At 38.1% G+C, this 18,152-nt stretch overlaps 1 long non-coding RNA gene across 1 annotated transcript in view; it reads left to right on the top strand.

Annotated features, from left to right (window-relative positions):
- The window catches only part of LOC144579417 (uncharacterized), a 102,913-nt gene that overhangs the window by 28,935 nt on the left and 55,826 nt on the right, over positions 1-18,152 (top strand). The window contains exon 2 of the long non-coding RNA XR_013526882.1: positions 9,924-9,992. This is a non-coding gene — a long non-coding RNA (uncharacterized LOC144579417). The remainder of the gene's footprint in view (positions 1-9,923; positions 9,993-18,152) is intronic.

Genomic DNA, 18,152 nt, shown 5'->3' with positions numbered 1-18,152 from the left:
CCATCATACCTGGCTAATTTTTGTATTTTTTAGTGGAGACAGGGTTATACCACATTGGTCAGGCTGGTCTCAAACTCCTGGCCTTAAGTGATCTACTCACCTTGACCTCCCAAAGTGTTGGGGTTACGGTCCTGAACCATGTGCCAGGCTAAAGATAATTATTAAACAGGAAGGAGAAGAACATGTTGATGAGGAATTGAAGCCAAAAATATGATAGCACCTTAATTCTGGCCCTCATTGTTTGCCTGCATTATCTCAGTAGCCTTTTTAAGAGTTCTTCCTGCTGCTTGGCATGCATTTCCTCTCCTCAACCTCTAATCCAGTGAAGAAGATAACTTCTTTACTCTCACACATTATTTCTCTGAAAATAAACTTTGTCATTCCCCTGCTTAAGGATTATTTTTGTTCTCTATAATTTCTAAGTACAGACTTCTTACCATGGCACACAGGGCCCTTCATGGTATATTTTTATGCTTTTTGAGTTCTAGCTTTGCCAAACTTCTCAGTGATCATTTACCTTACTAATGCGTTGGTATAAATACCTCTCTTTGCCTGCAGAATTCATGGACAGTCTTTAAGATCCCCTTACATATCTCCACCTCTTTAAAGTCACAGAAAGGTGGATAGTTCCTTTCTGTATTCACACGATGTTCTGTACATATTCCTTTTACAGCTCTTGTGTTTAAATATGCATTTATTTATAGCATCTGTCTCCCCTGCTAAACTCTAAGTTCCCCGGGGGAAACAATTTTAAACATATTGCTTTGCATCTATTACATGTTCAAAATGTTTATTGACTGACTGATGAGACCCTGCAGATGGTCTAAATTAGTTCAAGTCTTTAGGGTCAGATCAAGTACATGTTAAAGTAGCAAAAAAGGAAAAAACATCCGTCTGTGACTTAGGAGTTTTGAAGGAATTTTGGGTAGTTGAAGTGTCAAAAGACTGGAGATAGGAAATACCCCAATTTCCACAGTGGATGTAAGAGTATATCTAGAAATCATAGACTCACAAGTCTTGGATGGTTTCCAGATTCATCCAAGTCCCTATAAAGCTGGAGGCCACACACAATGGCGAAGCAGATTATTAAGCAGATGGCTTGTTAGCACCTTAGAAAAAAAGTACTGAAGTGTACATGTCTATTGCTATATTTGAACCCTGCCTACTTCTATAAAGGAAGTATTGATTACTAGAAACTGGTAAAAGTTGTGCTTAAGACAAGTAAAATTATGTTAAACTCTTTTCTTATTTTTCTTGAAACTTTCTGATTAAGAATAGGACCTGTGTATTCTGTAAGGCATTTGATAATGTCTCTCATGTACTCCCTACTTTAGTTTTCTGTGGGTCAGATAATGTCTTTGTGTATTGAAAACTGAAACTGTAAAAGTTTATGCTGATTTTTGTCACCTTTATATTTTTGCCATATTGATACACTATCCTTTTATTTACTTAGATTTAAAAAATTAACTCATTGATTTTTCTTAGCCTCACCCTAAGTAAAAATATCTTTTAAGTCCTAGGTTTGTATTGTACCAATGATATATTTAATGTACACTATAGTAAATGCATAACTATGAACCAAAAAATGATAGTCCATCTATTATTTTTATATAACCAATATAAACTTAATCACTTTTAATGACATGACCCTGGTGTAAAAGATAGAAAAGTTAAGGCTAATTCAAAATACCAATGAGTAGATTTTTAAAAAAAATTATTTTACTATAGGTGCATACTATATCTGGCATTTCTTCCCATGTTATCCCTCCCCACCCCCTGTTGTCTCTCTCCTACCCCCCCCCAACTGTCCCCTGTGTGTGATGCTTCTCTCCCTGAGTCCACATGTTCTTGTTGTTCAACACCTACCTAGGAGTGAGAACATATGGTATTTGGCTTTCTGTTCTTGGGTCAGTTTGCTGAGAATGATGGTTTCCAGATTCATCCAAGTCCCTATAACGGACACGAACTCATCGTTTTTTATGGCTGTGTAGTATTCCATGGTGTATATGTACCACATTTTCTTTGTCTAGTCTATCATTGATGGGCATTTGGGTTGGTTCTAGGTCTTTGCTATTGTACACAGGGCTGCAATGAACATACATGTGCATGTGTCTTTAGAGTAGAACGATTTATAGTTCTTTGGGTATATACCCAGTAATGGGATTGCTAGGTCAAATGAAATTTCTATTTCTAGATCCTTGAGAGATTGCCGCACTGTCTTCCACAATGGTTGAACTAATTTACACTGCTGACAACTGTGTAACAGTGTTCCAATTTCTCCGCATCCTCTCTAGCATCTGTTGTCTCCAGATTTTTTAATGATTGCCATTCTAACTGGCGTGAGATGGTATCTCAATGTGGTTTTGTTTTGCATTTCTCTAATGACCAGTGATGATGAGCATTTTTTCATGTTTGTTTGCCTCATCTATGTCCTCTTTTGAAAAGTGTCTGTTCATATCCTTTGCCCACTTTTGAATGGGGTTGTTTGTTTTTTTCTTGTATATCTCTTTTAGTTCTTTGTAGATTCTGGATATTAGCCCTTTGTCAGATGCTATCCCCATCAAGCTACCAATAACCTTCACAGAACTGGAAAAAACCACTTTAAACTTCATATGGAATCACAAAAGATCCAGCATAGCCGAGACAATCCTAAGCAAAAAGACAAAGTTGGAGGCATCACACTGCCAGACTTCAAACTATACTATAAGGCTACATTAATCAAAACAGCATGGTACTGGTACCAAAAACAGAGACATAGACCAATGGAACAGAACAGAGACCCCAGAAGAAACACCACCCATCTACAATCATCTGATATTTGACAAACCCAGCAAAAACAAGCAATGGGGAAAGGGCTCCATGTTTAATAAATGGTGTTGGGAAAACTTGCTAGCAATATGCAGAAAGCAGAAACTGAACCCCTATCTGTCACCTTACACTAAAATCAACTCCAGAAGGATCAAAGATTTAAACATAAAACCTAACAGCATAAAAACATTAGAAAAAAATGTAGGCAAAACCATCCAGGAGTAGATTTTTATCTATTGCAGCATTTCATGGCACAAAGGCAGTTGGTTAATGGATCGCTGTCAAGTTGGAGGGATGTTTTGATTGACAAGCTGCAGGGCTGTGACCTTAGGCCTGACCTGCATTTCTGTTAGTGACTTAAAGACATGGGAGGTGAATGTGTTCAATCTGCAGTGGTATAACCTGGAGGGAATAGCAAATATACTGAATGATAGAGCTGATGCAAGACATTTTTGACAGATTTGGATTATAGGTGAAAAATAGAAACATGATAGAATTAATGTAGAAGATATGCAAATAAATTAAAACAGCTGTCCAAATATAGAAAAGAGAAGATGTAGCAAAAATACTTAAGCATTTCAATTGCCTGTAGACTTATTAGGAGCCAATAATTTTAGCTGACAACTAGATACAGATGTTCAGGAAAGTAAATGCAAACTTAGGTTCTCGGTGATATTCTCAAGAAAATGCTTTAAAACTGACGCATCTATCCTAAATTACTAAAAATAGAAGTACCACTCAACCCAGCAATCCCACTACTGGATATCTTTCCAAAGGAAAATGAATCATTGTATAAAAAGGACAGCTGCACTCATCTTTGCCACAGCACTATTCCCAATAGCAAAGTCATGTAATCAACCAAAGTATCTATTAACAGATGATCACAAAAAGAAAATGTGGCATATATCCATCATGGAATACCATGCAGACATAATAAAGAATGAAATCATGTCTTTTGCAGCAATGTGGATGGAGCTAGAGGCCACAATCCTAAGTGAGATAATTCAGAAGCGGAAAATAAAGTACCACAAGTTCTTACTTACAAGTGGCATCTAAACAAGGGTCATAAAGATGGATATAATAGACACTGGGGACTCCACAAGCAGGGAGGGTAGGGAGGATGAGGGTTGAAAAATTACCTAATGGGTATAGTGTTCACTATTTGGGTGATAGGTACACTAGAATCCCAAACTTCACCATTACACAATATATCAAAGTAATAAACCTGCACGTGTAACCCCTGAATTTAAAATAACAATAATAAAACTGAAGTATCCAAATTAAGACAGTTGATTAGGCTGATCAATCTACAGTTGGAATGTAGTGTTCAATTCTGCCATATCATCCAGGAAAAATGTAGTGCTTTAGATCTTGTCATATGAGAGACAGTTAAAGGAAATGAACCTAGTAAGTATAAAGGAAAACATTCAAAGTGAGTGTGATGGTTAATTTTATGTGTCAACTTTACTGGGCTAAGGGATGCTTAGATCGCTGGTAAAACACCATTTCAGGGTGTTTCTGGAAAAAATGGGTATTTGAATCAGTAGACTGAGTAAAGATCACCCTCACCAATGTAGGCTGGCATCATCCAGTCCATTGAGGGCCCAGAACAAAATGGCAGAGGGAAGGCAGAGGGATTTGCTCTCTGTTTGAGCTGGAACATTCATCAAAATTTTATTTTTATTTTTTTGTGGGTACATAGTAGGTATGCACATTTATAGGGTACATGAGATGACATTCTGCCTTTGGCACTACCAGCTCTCATGACTTCAGCCTCAGACTGAATGAATTAACACCATCAGCTTTCCTGGGTCTCCAGCTTTCAGAGGGCAGATCATAGGATTTCGTGGCCTCCATAATCACATAATTCAATTTTCATAATAGAAGTCTCTCTTCATATATATTTATCTGTTCTGTCTCCATATATATATACATTATATGTATACATATATATATGCATGTGTGTATATATATATATATATATGCATACATGTGTATTCAGTTTAGTTGCAAAAATAAATGAAATGATGAAATCATTTATTTCACAGCCCTGTTAATTGAGTTCTCATAATAATTAAATTAGGTAGTCGTTTAATGATCCAATTAACTGCTCTACGAATTGACCTTCAGATAACTTTGTAGTCCTGGCCTAAGTCAAACATACTTGAAATTTTGGGCTGGGTTAATACAATGATGCTGCCAGATTTAACTAATTTGGGGGGGAGTCAAAGGGAGACTTCAGACAACGACACCATTATTCAACCCAGGCAAAAAATATATGTATGTCTTGGCAATACATTAGACATCATTTTGTGCCTTTACTTTTAGATGTTATATGCAAGAAGTTAAAACCATTTTCCAAAAAGATTATTCTGTTAGCTAAATATACTGCCGCTGGGTGATAATAGCTGCTACTGTCATTATTTCCAAAAAGAGAGGCTTAAGTTCTAGAAGGATTTTCTAGGATTTCTAAGTCGTAGTACTCTTTCTGTGCCTTCATGACTTAATAATCATTTTTCTATGTATTTTTATTTTATAGAAAATAAAAGTCTTATAACAGGTGATTTTAATTTTAATGATGATAATTTAGAGAAAAGAATATAGAGATGGATGAATGTTTATGGTATAATTCATTACCTTTATCACTAACCTTTCACTTTGCTTGCATGAACCAACAAAAATGTTAGCTTGAAATCCAGGCACTTCCCAGCTACCATGTTCCCTCTGGAATGTACCTTTGCCTCAGTGCTTGGCTTGTTTCTCTCCACAGCCAACGAAGCACTGCCTCAGGAAGGAGCAGCTTATTGGTCTTTTTTCTTCTCCCTTCCCCAGACTATTCACACTAATCATAGAAAGGCTTTAGTTTGCCTTTATAGTCTTACTACTTTGAAACTTTCTTTTTATTTTTCTTTGATGTATGCTAATAGCAAACTGTAAACTGTATTCCTTTCTAAAAAATAAGCAACTGAGTTAAAAATAACACTTTGAAATTATACTAGGCTTTTCTGTAGATTTTTGATATAAATCTTAATCTTTATTTTCTTTGCAATTTTCAGAAAATGTATTTGCATTACCAAAGATGGATTATAGTAATTATCACTAATTTCTGTAATAGATATAATTTTGAGGAGAATTCTGACTTTAATTCCTTTAATTCACTTGCTGGCATCAATAATCTTCACACAGATGAGGCTAGCGGCAGGGGAGAGAAAGAGGATGAAGCAATAGAGATTGTGGTGAGGCAAGCACTGCAACTTCTTCTACAGTTACTAATGCTAATTGACATGAAAAGTTTTAGGAAATGAACTCTGCAGATATATTTTTAAGGTATTCACTAAAACTGGTTATGCAAGTTGCCTGTACTTTCTCTGTTGCTCAGGCACCTAAATGACCTCAATCCTCTCAGGGCTCTCCACTATGTCATGCTATTTTTGAGCAAGAAGACATTGCTTAAGGCTAGTCTTTGCAAAAGTGGAGAAGAGATTTTGTGTAGGAGGAAAAAGTCCCTCTGTGTTTTAACTGACCACTTTACCAGTTACAAGAAAGATTTCTTCTTGCTCAGTAGCTTTAGCTGTCAACAAGAAAAATAAGAAGTGCAGAATAAGCCTTAGAAAAGGTTCAAGATAAGAAAAATACATTTTATACATAGTATATTTATATATAAAATAGATAGTGCTTTCACACTGTGTACATGGTTGTAAGAGATATTTAGGAGAAGCAAGAGATCATTCAGATTGGTAAATCTTTCTTCCAGAGGTCAACAGGAAAAACCCTTTAAATAACATTGCATGTCGCTTTTATATTCTTCCTTCTAATGATCTGTGGAGTTAAAAATGATCTCCAAATCTTTTATTTAGTACATGGTGAAAATACCTTTTAATTCTATATTAAATAAAGGATTACTAGTTTTTTAATCAAAAATGTCTAAGTTGGCAAAAAAGATATGACATCAGTGTGACACGGTGGAAAGAACAAGGAACAGGGAATGTGAAAACCTAGTCCAGGTTTTTCATTTTAACACTGTAGCTCTGTGGCCTTAGGAAACTTTAATTTATCTGCTACAATTTGTTCACTAGCAAGGGGGGAGTGATAATGGCTGCCCTGCCTTTCTGATAGGGTTCTAATGGACATCACTTGGGAGTATTGAGAAATGATCTACCATCACAGCCACCATCGAACCCACTTGTTCCCAAAATGGCCAGCCTAGAAAGTCCTCGGCTCCACACATCAAGCGCTCCACATCCTCATGTTGAAACATCCCCAAACTGCTGCTTGCCCTTCTACAGTCAACGAAGAACTGCCAAATTATCTGAAAACCAACTGGAAAGTCCTCTCTAGAAATCCCACCTTAATAGAACACTGGCCGATTGGATTGTTTCAATATTTCCTCTATAAAACTTGGTCTCTTTTCTAAAACTTTTGAACCCCTGCTGAAACAAGCAATAAGTTTTCTTGCTGCAAGTTTATAAACAAATACCCTTTCTTAATTTTGTCTTGATTGTAGGCTTATCTTTGACAACATGTTTATGTCAGTGCTTATAATAAATGTGTTCCATGAATGTAAACACTGCTGCAGAGTTTTACATTTGCTAAAGGAGATGGCAAAGTTAAAAATAAACTTCAAGGCATCAAACTTAAGTTCATTTGGAAAAGTAGACTGTAAGTAGCTAGCTGTTTTCATACTTCAGAGTCTAGGCTAATCATATTCCATACCAATTATCATTTATAAGTGCTTTATTAGTACCATTTAGGGTTAGCAGAATATATCTCTGAAAGCCGACTGCCTACCTTTGATCCCTGGCTCTAGCACTTACTAGCTGTATGAACGGGATACGTTACTCAGTGAATGCTAGCATTTATAGAATACTTACTGTAATTTAGGCACTGTGATAAATATTTTGTGTGAATTATTTCATTGAATCCTCAGTGAGGTAGGTATTATTATCATTCTCATTTTAGAGAGACTGACAAAGGCAAATAATTTGCCTAAGATCACACCCAGCAGTTTCCATGTCAATAAATCAAGAAATATTAATAATATAGATCAAAGTATTATTGAAATAATTACATGGGACAAAGCATGTAAAGTGTTAGTCTATTGAGCTATCTGATATCTAGGAAGTATATCTTTATTATAATTATTCTTATAGCTATTTTTTTTTTGAGATAGAGTCTTGTTCTGTTGCCCAGACTGGAAGGCAGTGGCATGATCGTGGCTCACTGCAACATCCTCCTCCCTGGTTCAAGTGATTCTCATGCTGCAGCCTCTCAAGGAGCTGGGATTGCAGGCATGCACCACCACACTCAGCTCATTTTTTCTATTTTTAGAAGAGATGGGTTTCACTATATTGGTCAGGCTGGTCTGGAACTCATGGCCTCAAGTGATCTGCCCACCTTGGCTTCCCAAAGTGCTGGGATTATAGGCATGAGCCACCATGCCCTGCCTATTCTTATAACTATTGTAAGGTGAGACTAAGTTGTTTATATTAGTATGTATACATATCCAGGTCAAGAGACCTCAGCTGACCTTAACAAACAAAGCATAAAGTGAGGAAGGGTAAATGACATGCAGTCATCCTTTCTTACCCATTACAGGCATGTTTCAAGACCTCCAGTGGATGCCTGAGACATGTATAGTACTAAATCTCATACTTACTATGTTTTTTCTTATATGCACATATCTATGATAAAATGTAGCTTATAAACACATAAGAGATTAACAATAACAATAATAGAATAAAACTATTATAACAGTTATACTGTAATAAACATGTGAATATGTGCTCTCACTCTCATTCTCTATCTCAAAATATCTTAATATTTTTGTACTGGGGAAATTAAAACTGTCGAGAGTGAACTGTGGATAAGTAGGAACAACTGTATTAGTATTGTAAAATACAGTCTGTTAGGTTAGTCAGAGAAAAATTCACAAGAACAAATGCTCCTTAATTGAAAACTTGCTACTGACACAGGAAAATGTCAAGGAGAAAAAGATGATAGGATCTGGTGGAAGACAGCTAGGGACAGTTGCAAAACAATGAAAATAACTATCAGAATTATTATGATGCACAAGCAGGGACTGAGTTTGGAGAAGGAGCACACCTACCTAGGAATTAATCCTGTTCTAGAATTACTCCATTCAAAGGATCAATATTTAAAGCTATGAGATGTGGGGAACATTATTCCTCATCCTACTCATGCCTTAATATTTGAAATGCCAAGACATTATAGGTAAGTCAGTGTTTTGAAGGACTGGGGAAATGGTAGTGGCCTCTAGGTCATGGTTCACCATAGTAGGGCTTTGTTATGCAGATGAATAGGACATGATTTTAAGTTTGGTTAGACAGTGAATCAGTGTAGAAAGATCTGGGTCACTGCAGGAAATTAAAAACTCCAGTAGGAATGGTGCTGGGAGCAGACTTCAGAAAACAGAGACCTGTAAGGTGGCAAAACAGGAAAGCAAGAGGATGAGAAACCAGTGGAAAGGAATATCAAAGACAAGTCGTGCTAAATTTATTATTTTCTTCACTTCAGTCCCGGATTTAACAATATCCATGAAAGAACAATGTTTCTACTTACCTAATCTCTATTGATTGATATAAATGCTTTAAGTATGAGATGTTGTGAGACTGATGGGTATTTAAGATCAGGTGGGAGAGCACCAGGGTCATTGCAAGCCAATGAATGAGCTACTTTGAGGTCTGCAAAGCCATTTATATTGCTCTCTATGATATTTGCCTAGTCATTTAACCTCCGGGTTTCAGTTACTTCATCTGTAAAACGACAGTGTCGAACTATATGATCTCCGGGGAACTTTGCAGCATTAAAATGTTGTTATTCTCTTTGGCTTACTTTTAAGGAAAGGGATAAATCCTTTTGGTTGATAAAATATCAAGAAAAGAAGTTCACATCTCACAAGTGTCAATGCAGATGGATTTGTGCATACTCACACGCACACGTAAGTAGTGTTATAAAGATTATCATGAAAATATATAACTGGAGTGAGTAACATAGAATTGAAGAGAAATCCAGCTGACATAATATATATATATATATATATATATATATATATATATATTTTTTTTTTTTTTTTTTTTTTTTTTTTTTTTTTTCAGCGTGAAAGAACGTGAACACTTTTACACAGAGAGTCTTTTGGCCAAAGGCAAGGGGAGGTCGCAATTTATGTAAGTAAATTAAAACAATATTTATTCACAAAGTAAGTGCATATATCCCTATATTTTTAAGAGTATACCAATTTCTTTTCTAGTTTCTTGCCAATAATTTGAAAATGTCTTTATCCTAAGGATTTTTATTTTGAAAAGCATTTCTCTCAGAAAGATTAAAGCCAAGATTGACTAAACTTACCCTTATTTTAATTTAATTTTTCAAGTTATTCAACCAAACCAAGGTTCTATTGACAGCTTCTTATACAATAAGCTTTATGAAGTTAAAGCTTTAGCTATGGCCAGCAGACCATGAGGTATGGGATTTAAGGCAGGGTGACACCATCCTTTCTTACTACTGGTAGTGACAAGATTTACTGGAAATGGGAACAGTGGGGTTAAGCACTGCATAAAGAAAGAGAAAATAAGCAAGGCTGGGAATCTCTCAGCCTAAACCAACTAAAACACTCATGAAATCCTCCAGAGAGATGGCTATAGCTGATGTTTCTGAGTAGTACACTGTTATTTAAGAGAACCTGCTGATGAACATAAAAAGCTACTAGCAAAGGGAGGAAAGACAAGAAAGAGAAGGGTAGATAAAGAAATAAGGTCTTCTTCTTGGGTAAATAGAAGGCCTCAGTGTTTTTCCACATCATTTGTACAAGCTGCTGATATTAGTGGCATATACAAGAGATACATTTCCAAAGGGCAGTTTGAAATTGTTCATGGTTTCTGCAGACCAGCAATGAAAACAAGACTAACCAGAAGTTTAAGATTATTTCCTTTGCTTGTATCATATTTTCACTTATTCATTAATTATTTTTATGAAAAGAAGCACATAGTTTATATATTTTTTATTTTCTAATCACTGGATAAAATACATGAAAAATCCTGCCCTTGCCCTTAAGGAGTTTAAAATCTATTTGAAAATAAAATATAATACTTTTATTTTTATTAATTCCCCATATGGCTCTAATAAAGTAACTTATAAGAGACCTGAAAAATCAGGTAAAAAATTTCCTTTGAAATGCTTAAGAGGGGTTGATAATAGTGTTTCCTTTATGTAAAAATTGCCTAAAAGACAATTCGGTATGTTTTATTAGGCTGTTAGAGCCAAATTTATTCATCTTCAATATGCTGTAATTTTATTCAGAATCTATTTTTATTCTGCTAGATATTTCAGTCCAAAAGTCCACATGGCCCAAGGGAAAAACGTCCTGGGAATGAGTCATCTGTTCTGCTTGGCAGTTAGACTGCTGAAGTTGCAACAGCTGGAACGTATGCCTGCTTTGCAGGATCTCCCTGTATCTCCACAGAGCCCTTTAGACTGTTCATACTCCCTCACTCTCCTTGGGGAAATCTTCTAGCATCTGGTAGCTAGGACTAAACGTAAGTTAGAAATAGATGCTTTTCTCTGTTATTTAGAGCCAGCCTTCTAGTTTTCTAGTTTGCTCTGGGCATGTAAAGCATGGTGGTGTAGGTAGTAGTAGAGGCGTACATGTTTTTAAGGAAAATGGGAGTGCTGATAAAAGTTAATGAGATGCTATGAAACAGAAACTATTTAATACCAGGAACCTTTGGTAAAGATGCCGAAGCTACTTCTACTACAGAGGAAAGAAATTCTAGGGATACGTAATAATTTGTCTTCAAATATCTGAAAGGTTGGTAAGTGGGGACAAAAGAAAAAGATGATGGTGACTCTTAAGGTTCTAACAACTTCTAAGGAGTGGAAGATAGTGAGGCTCAGCTTTTGGCTCCACCTAAAGAAGAGCATAGGCGTTCCCTACTCTGGTTGAAGCAAAAGCAAACAGACTGCTCTTGTGAGGTGAAGCAGAGAAAACTAGACAAGGAGCTGAGACTGGGATGGGACTTGGGATAGGGAAAGCAAATGGGTTCAATTCCTGTGTCAACTATGGTCAAGCTGTAAGGGCTGCCTGGAGCACTATGGGCCTCTGACACTCTCCAAGCTTATGAGGAAATGCTGTGATTGATGAGAATAGATGTGCATGCTGTATATTTTCTCTCCCTGGACGTCCCTTCAAAACCCTCTTCGCTCCTTAGATTTGGTGATGCTAAGGTGGTACTACTTGGTGCCCAACATACGTACCCTGCCCTATAAATTCAAGCAACTTGAATACACATGACTTTCTTTGTCTACCACTCTTGTAGCTTGTTACTCGAGGGGATAAGTGTGTAGTTGGATTGGCTTGATTGTATTGAAAGCTTATGAAAATTGTACCCCCTGCTGAGGTATGCGGTTAATAAAATTTCAAGGAGGCATAGTGATATACTGGAACATAATTTGGCCTCTACCCCACCACTTCACTGAGGTTGCCTCCACCAATGATGCCATGAAGACTGTTTTACCAAAACCAGAATGCACTTGACAACTTTGGAAACACTTTTCTCTCTTGGCTCATGTCATGCTGCTTCCCTCTGCTTTTTTTCTACCTTACTAATCGTTCCTTCTTGGTATCTTTTACCCTGATCCACATGCCAGAGTCAGATTCTCTTTAAGAAATGATAAAAATATATCTACCCTTTTATCTACTATTCCTGTAGATTTAATTGCTACTCTTTTATTGATAATTCTAACATTTCTAAATATAGCCATGATCTTTAATCCGACCATTCTATCTGACTACTTGCTTGAAATCACTTCTTGGATGGCTGACAGCTTTCTGAAATTTACCATTCAGTGTGGACTGTCAATCCACCTCTCATCTCTTTCCTCCTCTCTTAACCATCCCATTGTACAACCAGCCACCCAGTTAATCATCTAGAAAATCTGAAGCTTACTGATTCTTTTCCTTCTCCTACCTCCTGAACCCTTACCCAATCTATCATCATAAATATCTACAAACTACATTTGGAGTGTTCTACTTCTTTCCATTATGCTGCTGCCACTCTGGACCAGACTACCAGTGTCTCTTACCTAAATGATTGCAATAGCCTTCTAAATATTTGCCCGCTGAATTCTAGTATTCACAGAGTAGTAAGAGGACTCCTTTATTCATTTAGTGTTAATTTAACAAACATTTGATTGAGTACATGAAGGGCTTACTAAGATCAGGCTGTTCAAGGCTCCCGGAAGCCATCAGGGAACAAAACAAAGATCCCTACCTTTGAAGAGTTTATATGTTCTTCCATCTCCTATGGAAGATGGACTGCAAATAATCAACATAATAAAAAGCAAATATATAATGGGCTAGATGATAGCAAATCCTGTGGAAAAATTAAAAGTAAAGCTTGATAAAGGGGCTAGGGAGTGCGGGGAAGTCATGATCCAGTATTAAATAGGTCAGGATAGGTCTTGAGGGAGGACTCAAGATGGCGCAGTGAGAACAACCCAGGAATGAAGCTCTCGGTGAATGCGCGGAGAGGGTGAATCAGGGCCGCATTTCCACATGGATCTTTGTTGCCCACAGAACGGGGAAATTCCGAGGTATAAAAGAGACACAGGACGCCAGGCAGAGGTTTTGGCTGGTGCAGCTGGCAGCCGGTGTGGCCAGCGGCCGGCGCTGTAGCACGGTGGCACTACACAGCACTCCGCACAAAGCGCACTGGTCTGGGTGCCCCATTGAACCGGTTTCTGAGACTTGAGAGGGCTGAACTTGAGACTGAATGGGACTTGGACAGTGAGCCAGCCCAGGAGATTCCAAGAAAACAGCGTTTGGGGTAGCGCAGAGGGACAAACAAAATGGAGATTCCAAACACTCCAGGTGGGGACGTTCCCTTAGGGCACAGTTGAACCCAGTACGGTGCAGCTCCATGGGGGAGGGTCGTCCAACATTACCGAGGCAATCCACCCCTACTGAGGTACACGCCCATTGCTGACGCAGCCTGCCATTGCCAAGGCAACCTGCTACAACAGAGAGACTCCGCCACAGGGCATAGCCCATGGCAGCAGGGCGGAGACCACAGCGGAAGGGCAGAGCCTGCAGCAACAGGGCGAACCTCACACCAGCAGGGCGGAGCCTCGGCAGGCAAATATTGACTAGACTGCCTCCTAGCTGGGCAGGACAGCACAATGGACACTCACAAAGAAAGCCCCAACCCACCCGAGACAGAGCATCTAAGAAAAAGAGGGTTTTTTTAATGAGTTCTGTTGCAGCAGAATTAAACGTAGCAGCCTAACAGCCCTAAATGAACAACAGAGCTCACAGCTCAGCACTTGTGCTCCTATAAAGTACAGACTGTCTCCTCAAGCAGCTCCCTGACCCCTCTATATCCAGAAGACTGACATTTGGCAGTCATCATTCTGGGACAAAGATAGCAGAAAAAGAAACTGGTAGTATCCCTCACTGTTCTGCAGCCGCTATAGATGCACCCCAGACAAGCAGGGCCTAGAATGGACCTCAGCAGTCGTACAGTGGAGGGGCTAGACTGGTAGAAGGAAAACCAAGTAACAGAAATACTTCATCATCAACAATCTGGGCATCCACTCAGAGACCCAATCGAAAGGTCAGCAACTACACAGACGACAGGTGGATAAATCCACAAAGATGGGAAGAAACCAGCACAAAAAGGAGGAAAACACCCGAAACCAGAACACCTCGTGGCCTAGAAAGGACCAAAACTCCTCACCAGCAAGGGAACAAAGCTGGACGGAGAATGACTGTGACGAAATGACGGAATTAGACTTCAGAAGGTGGATAATGAGAAACTTTGGTGAGCTAAAATAACATGTTTTAAATCAATGCAAAGAAACTAAGAACCTCAAAAAAAAAATTTGAAAAAAGATTCGAGGAAATAATAACAAGAATGGATACCTTAGAGAGAAATATGAATGAATTAAAGAAGCTGAAAAACACAATACGAGAACTTCGCGAAGCATGCATAGTTTCAACAACCAAATTGACCAAGCAGAAGAAAGAATATCAGAAGTTGAAGATCAACTCAATGAAATAAAACGAGAAACCAAGATCAGAGAAAAAAGCGCAAAAAGGAATGAACAAAGTCTCCAAGAAATGTGAAACTATGTGAAGGGACCTAACCTACGTTTGATAGGTGTACCAGAATGTGACGAAGAGAATGAATCCAAGCTGGAAAGTACTCTTCAGGACATTATCCAGGAAAATTTCCCCCACCTAGCAAGACAGGCCAACACTCAAATGCAGGAAATACAGAGAACACCACAAAGATATTCCGCAAGAAGAGCAACCCCAAGGCACATAATCATCAGATTCAACAAGGTTGAAATAGAGGAGAAAATAGTAAGGGCAGCCAGAGAGAAAGGTCGGGTCACCCACAAAGGGAAGCCCATCAGACTCACAGCAGATCTCTCGGCAGAAACACTACAAGCCAGAAGGGAGTGGGGGCCAATATTCAACATCCCTAAAGAAAAGAACTTTCAACCCAGAATTTCATATCCAGCCAAACTGACTTCAGAAGTGAAGGAAAAATAAAATCCTTTGTGAACAAGCAAGTACTCAGAGATTTTGTCACCACCAGGCCTGCTTTACAAGAGCTCCTGAAAGAGGCACTACACATAGAAAGGAACAACCAGTACCAGCCATTCCAAAATCACACTAAATGCTAAAGAGCATCAACATAATGAAGAACCTACAACAACTAACAGGCAAAACAGCCACTTAGCATCAAAATGGCAATATCAAATTCACACATAACAATATTACCCCTAAATGTAAATGGACTAAATGCACCAATCAAAACACACAGACTGACAAATTGGATAAAAATCCAAAACCCATCAGTGTGCTGTATCCAGGAAACCCATCTCACATGCAAGGATACACAAAGGCTCAAAATAAAGGGATGGAGGAAGATTTACCAAGCAAATGGAGAGCAAAAAAAAGCAGGAGTTGCAATTCTCATCTCTGATAAAATAGACTTTAAAGAAACAAAGATCAAAAGAGACAAAGAAGGCCATTATATAATGGTAAAAGGATCGATACAACAAGAAGAGCTAACGATCCTAAACATATATGGACCCAATGCAGGAGCACCCAGATACATAACGCAAGTTCTTAATGACTTACAAAAGGACTTAGACTCCCACACAATAATAGTGGGAGACTATAACACTCCACTGTCAATATTAGACAGATCAACCAGACAGAAAATCAACAAGGATATCCAGGGCTTGAACTCCGACCTGGAGCGAGCACACCTGATAGACATTTACAGAACTCTCTACCCCAAATCCACAGAATATACATTCTTCTCAGCACCACATCACAGCTACTCTAAAACTGACCACATAATTGGAAGTAAAGCACTCCTCAGCAAATGCAAAACAACTGATATCATAACAAACAGTCTCTCAGACCATAGAGCAATCAAGTTAGAACTCAGAATTCAGAAACCAACCCAGAACTGCACAGCTTCATGGAAACTGAACTACTGGCTCTTGAATGTTGACTGGATAAACAATGAAATGAAGGCAGAAATAAAGAAGGTTCTTCGAAACTGAAGGTCTTTTGAGGTGAGGGGTTTAGGTCTCTTCACATAGTCCCCCATTTCTTGGAGACTTCGTTCATTCCTTTTTGCGCTTTTTTCTCTGATCTTGGTTTCTAGTTTTATTTCATTGAGTTGATCTTCGACTTCTGATATTCTTTCTTCTGCTTGGTCAATTCAGCTGTCTATTTGCAGACACAACATGCCAGAATCTCTGGGACACATTTAAAGCAGTCTCTAGAGGAAAATATATAGCAATAAGTGCCCATATGAGGAGAATGGAGAGATCCAAAATTGACACCCTATCATCAAAATTGAAAGAGCTAGAGGAGCAAGATAAAAAAAACTCAAAACCTAGCAGAAGACAAGAAATGACTAAGATCAGAGCTGAACTGAAGGAGATAGAGACACGAAAAACCCTTCAAAAAATCAATAAATCCAAGAGCTGATTTTTTGAAAAGATCAACAAAATAGACAGACCACTAGCCAGATTGATTAAAAAGAAAAGAGAGAACAACCAAATAGATGCAATAAAAATGATAAAGGGGAAATCACCAGAGATCCCACAGAAATTCAAACCATCATCAGAGAATATTACAAACAACTCTATGCACATAAACTAGTAAACCTGGAAGAAATGGATAAATTCTTGGACTCCTGTGTCCTCCCAAGCCTAAACCAGGATGAAGCTGAAACGATGAATAGACCAGTAACAAGGTCAGAAGTCGAGGCAGCAATTAAGAGCCTACCACACAAAAAAAGCCCAGGTCCAGATGGGTTCACAGCCGAATTCTACCAGACACACAAAGAGGAGCTGGTACCATTCCTTCTGAAACTATTCCAAATAATGCAAAAGAGGGAATCCTTCCCAAATCATTTTATGAGACCAATATCATCCTGATACCAAAACCCGGCAGAGACCCAACAAGAAAACCTCAGGCCAATATGCATGATGAACATAGACGCAAAAATCTTCAACAAAATATTGGCAAGCCGATTGCAACAGCAAATCAAAAAACTTATCCATCATGATCATGTAGGATTCATCCTGGCGATGCAAGGCTGGTTCAACATACGCAAGTCTATAAACATAATTTACCACATAAACAGAACCAAAAACAAACACCACGTGATTATCTCAATTGATGCAGAGAAGGCATTCGACAAAATTCAACAGCCCTTTATGCTAAAAACCCTCAATAAACTCGGTATCGATGGAACGTATCTCAAAGTAATAAAAGCTATTTATGACAAACCAACAGCCAATATCATACTGAATGGGTAAAAACTGGAAGCATTTTCTTTGAAATCCGGCACTAGACAAGGATGTCCTCTTTCACCACTCCTATTCAATATAGTACTGGAAGTTCTAGCCAGAGCAGTCAGGCAAGAAATAGAAATAAATGGTATTCAAATAGGAAAAGAGGAGGCCAAATTGTCTCTATTTGCAGTTGACATGATTGTATATCTAGAAGACCCCATCATTTCAGTCCAAAAACTCCTGAAACTGATAAGCAACTTCAGCAAAGTCTCAGGATATAAAATCAATGTGCAAAAATCACAAGCATTCCTATACACCAATAACAGACTTAAAGAAAGCCAAATCAAGAACGAACTGCCATTCACAATTGCTACAAAAATAATAAAATCTCTAGGAATACAACTCACAAGGAACGTAAGGGACCTCTTCAAGGAAAACTACAAACCACTGCTCAACGAAATAAGAGAGGACACAAACAGATGGAGAAACATTCCATGTTC

Source organism: Callithrix jacchus, chromosome 15, assembly GCF_049354715.1.
Source record: "Callithrix jacchus isolate 240 chromosome 15, calJac240_pri, whole genome shotgun sequence".
Lineage (NCBI taxonomy): Eukaryota > Metazoa > Chordata > Mammalia > Primates > Cebidae > Callithrix > Callithrix jacchus.
Note: the sequence above shows the minus strand (reverse complement) of the source record. Positions and strands in the feature narration are given on the sequence as shown.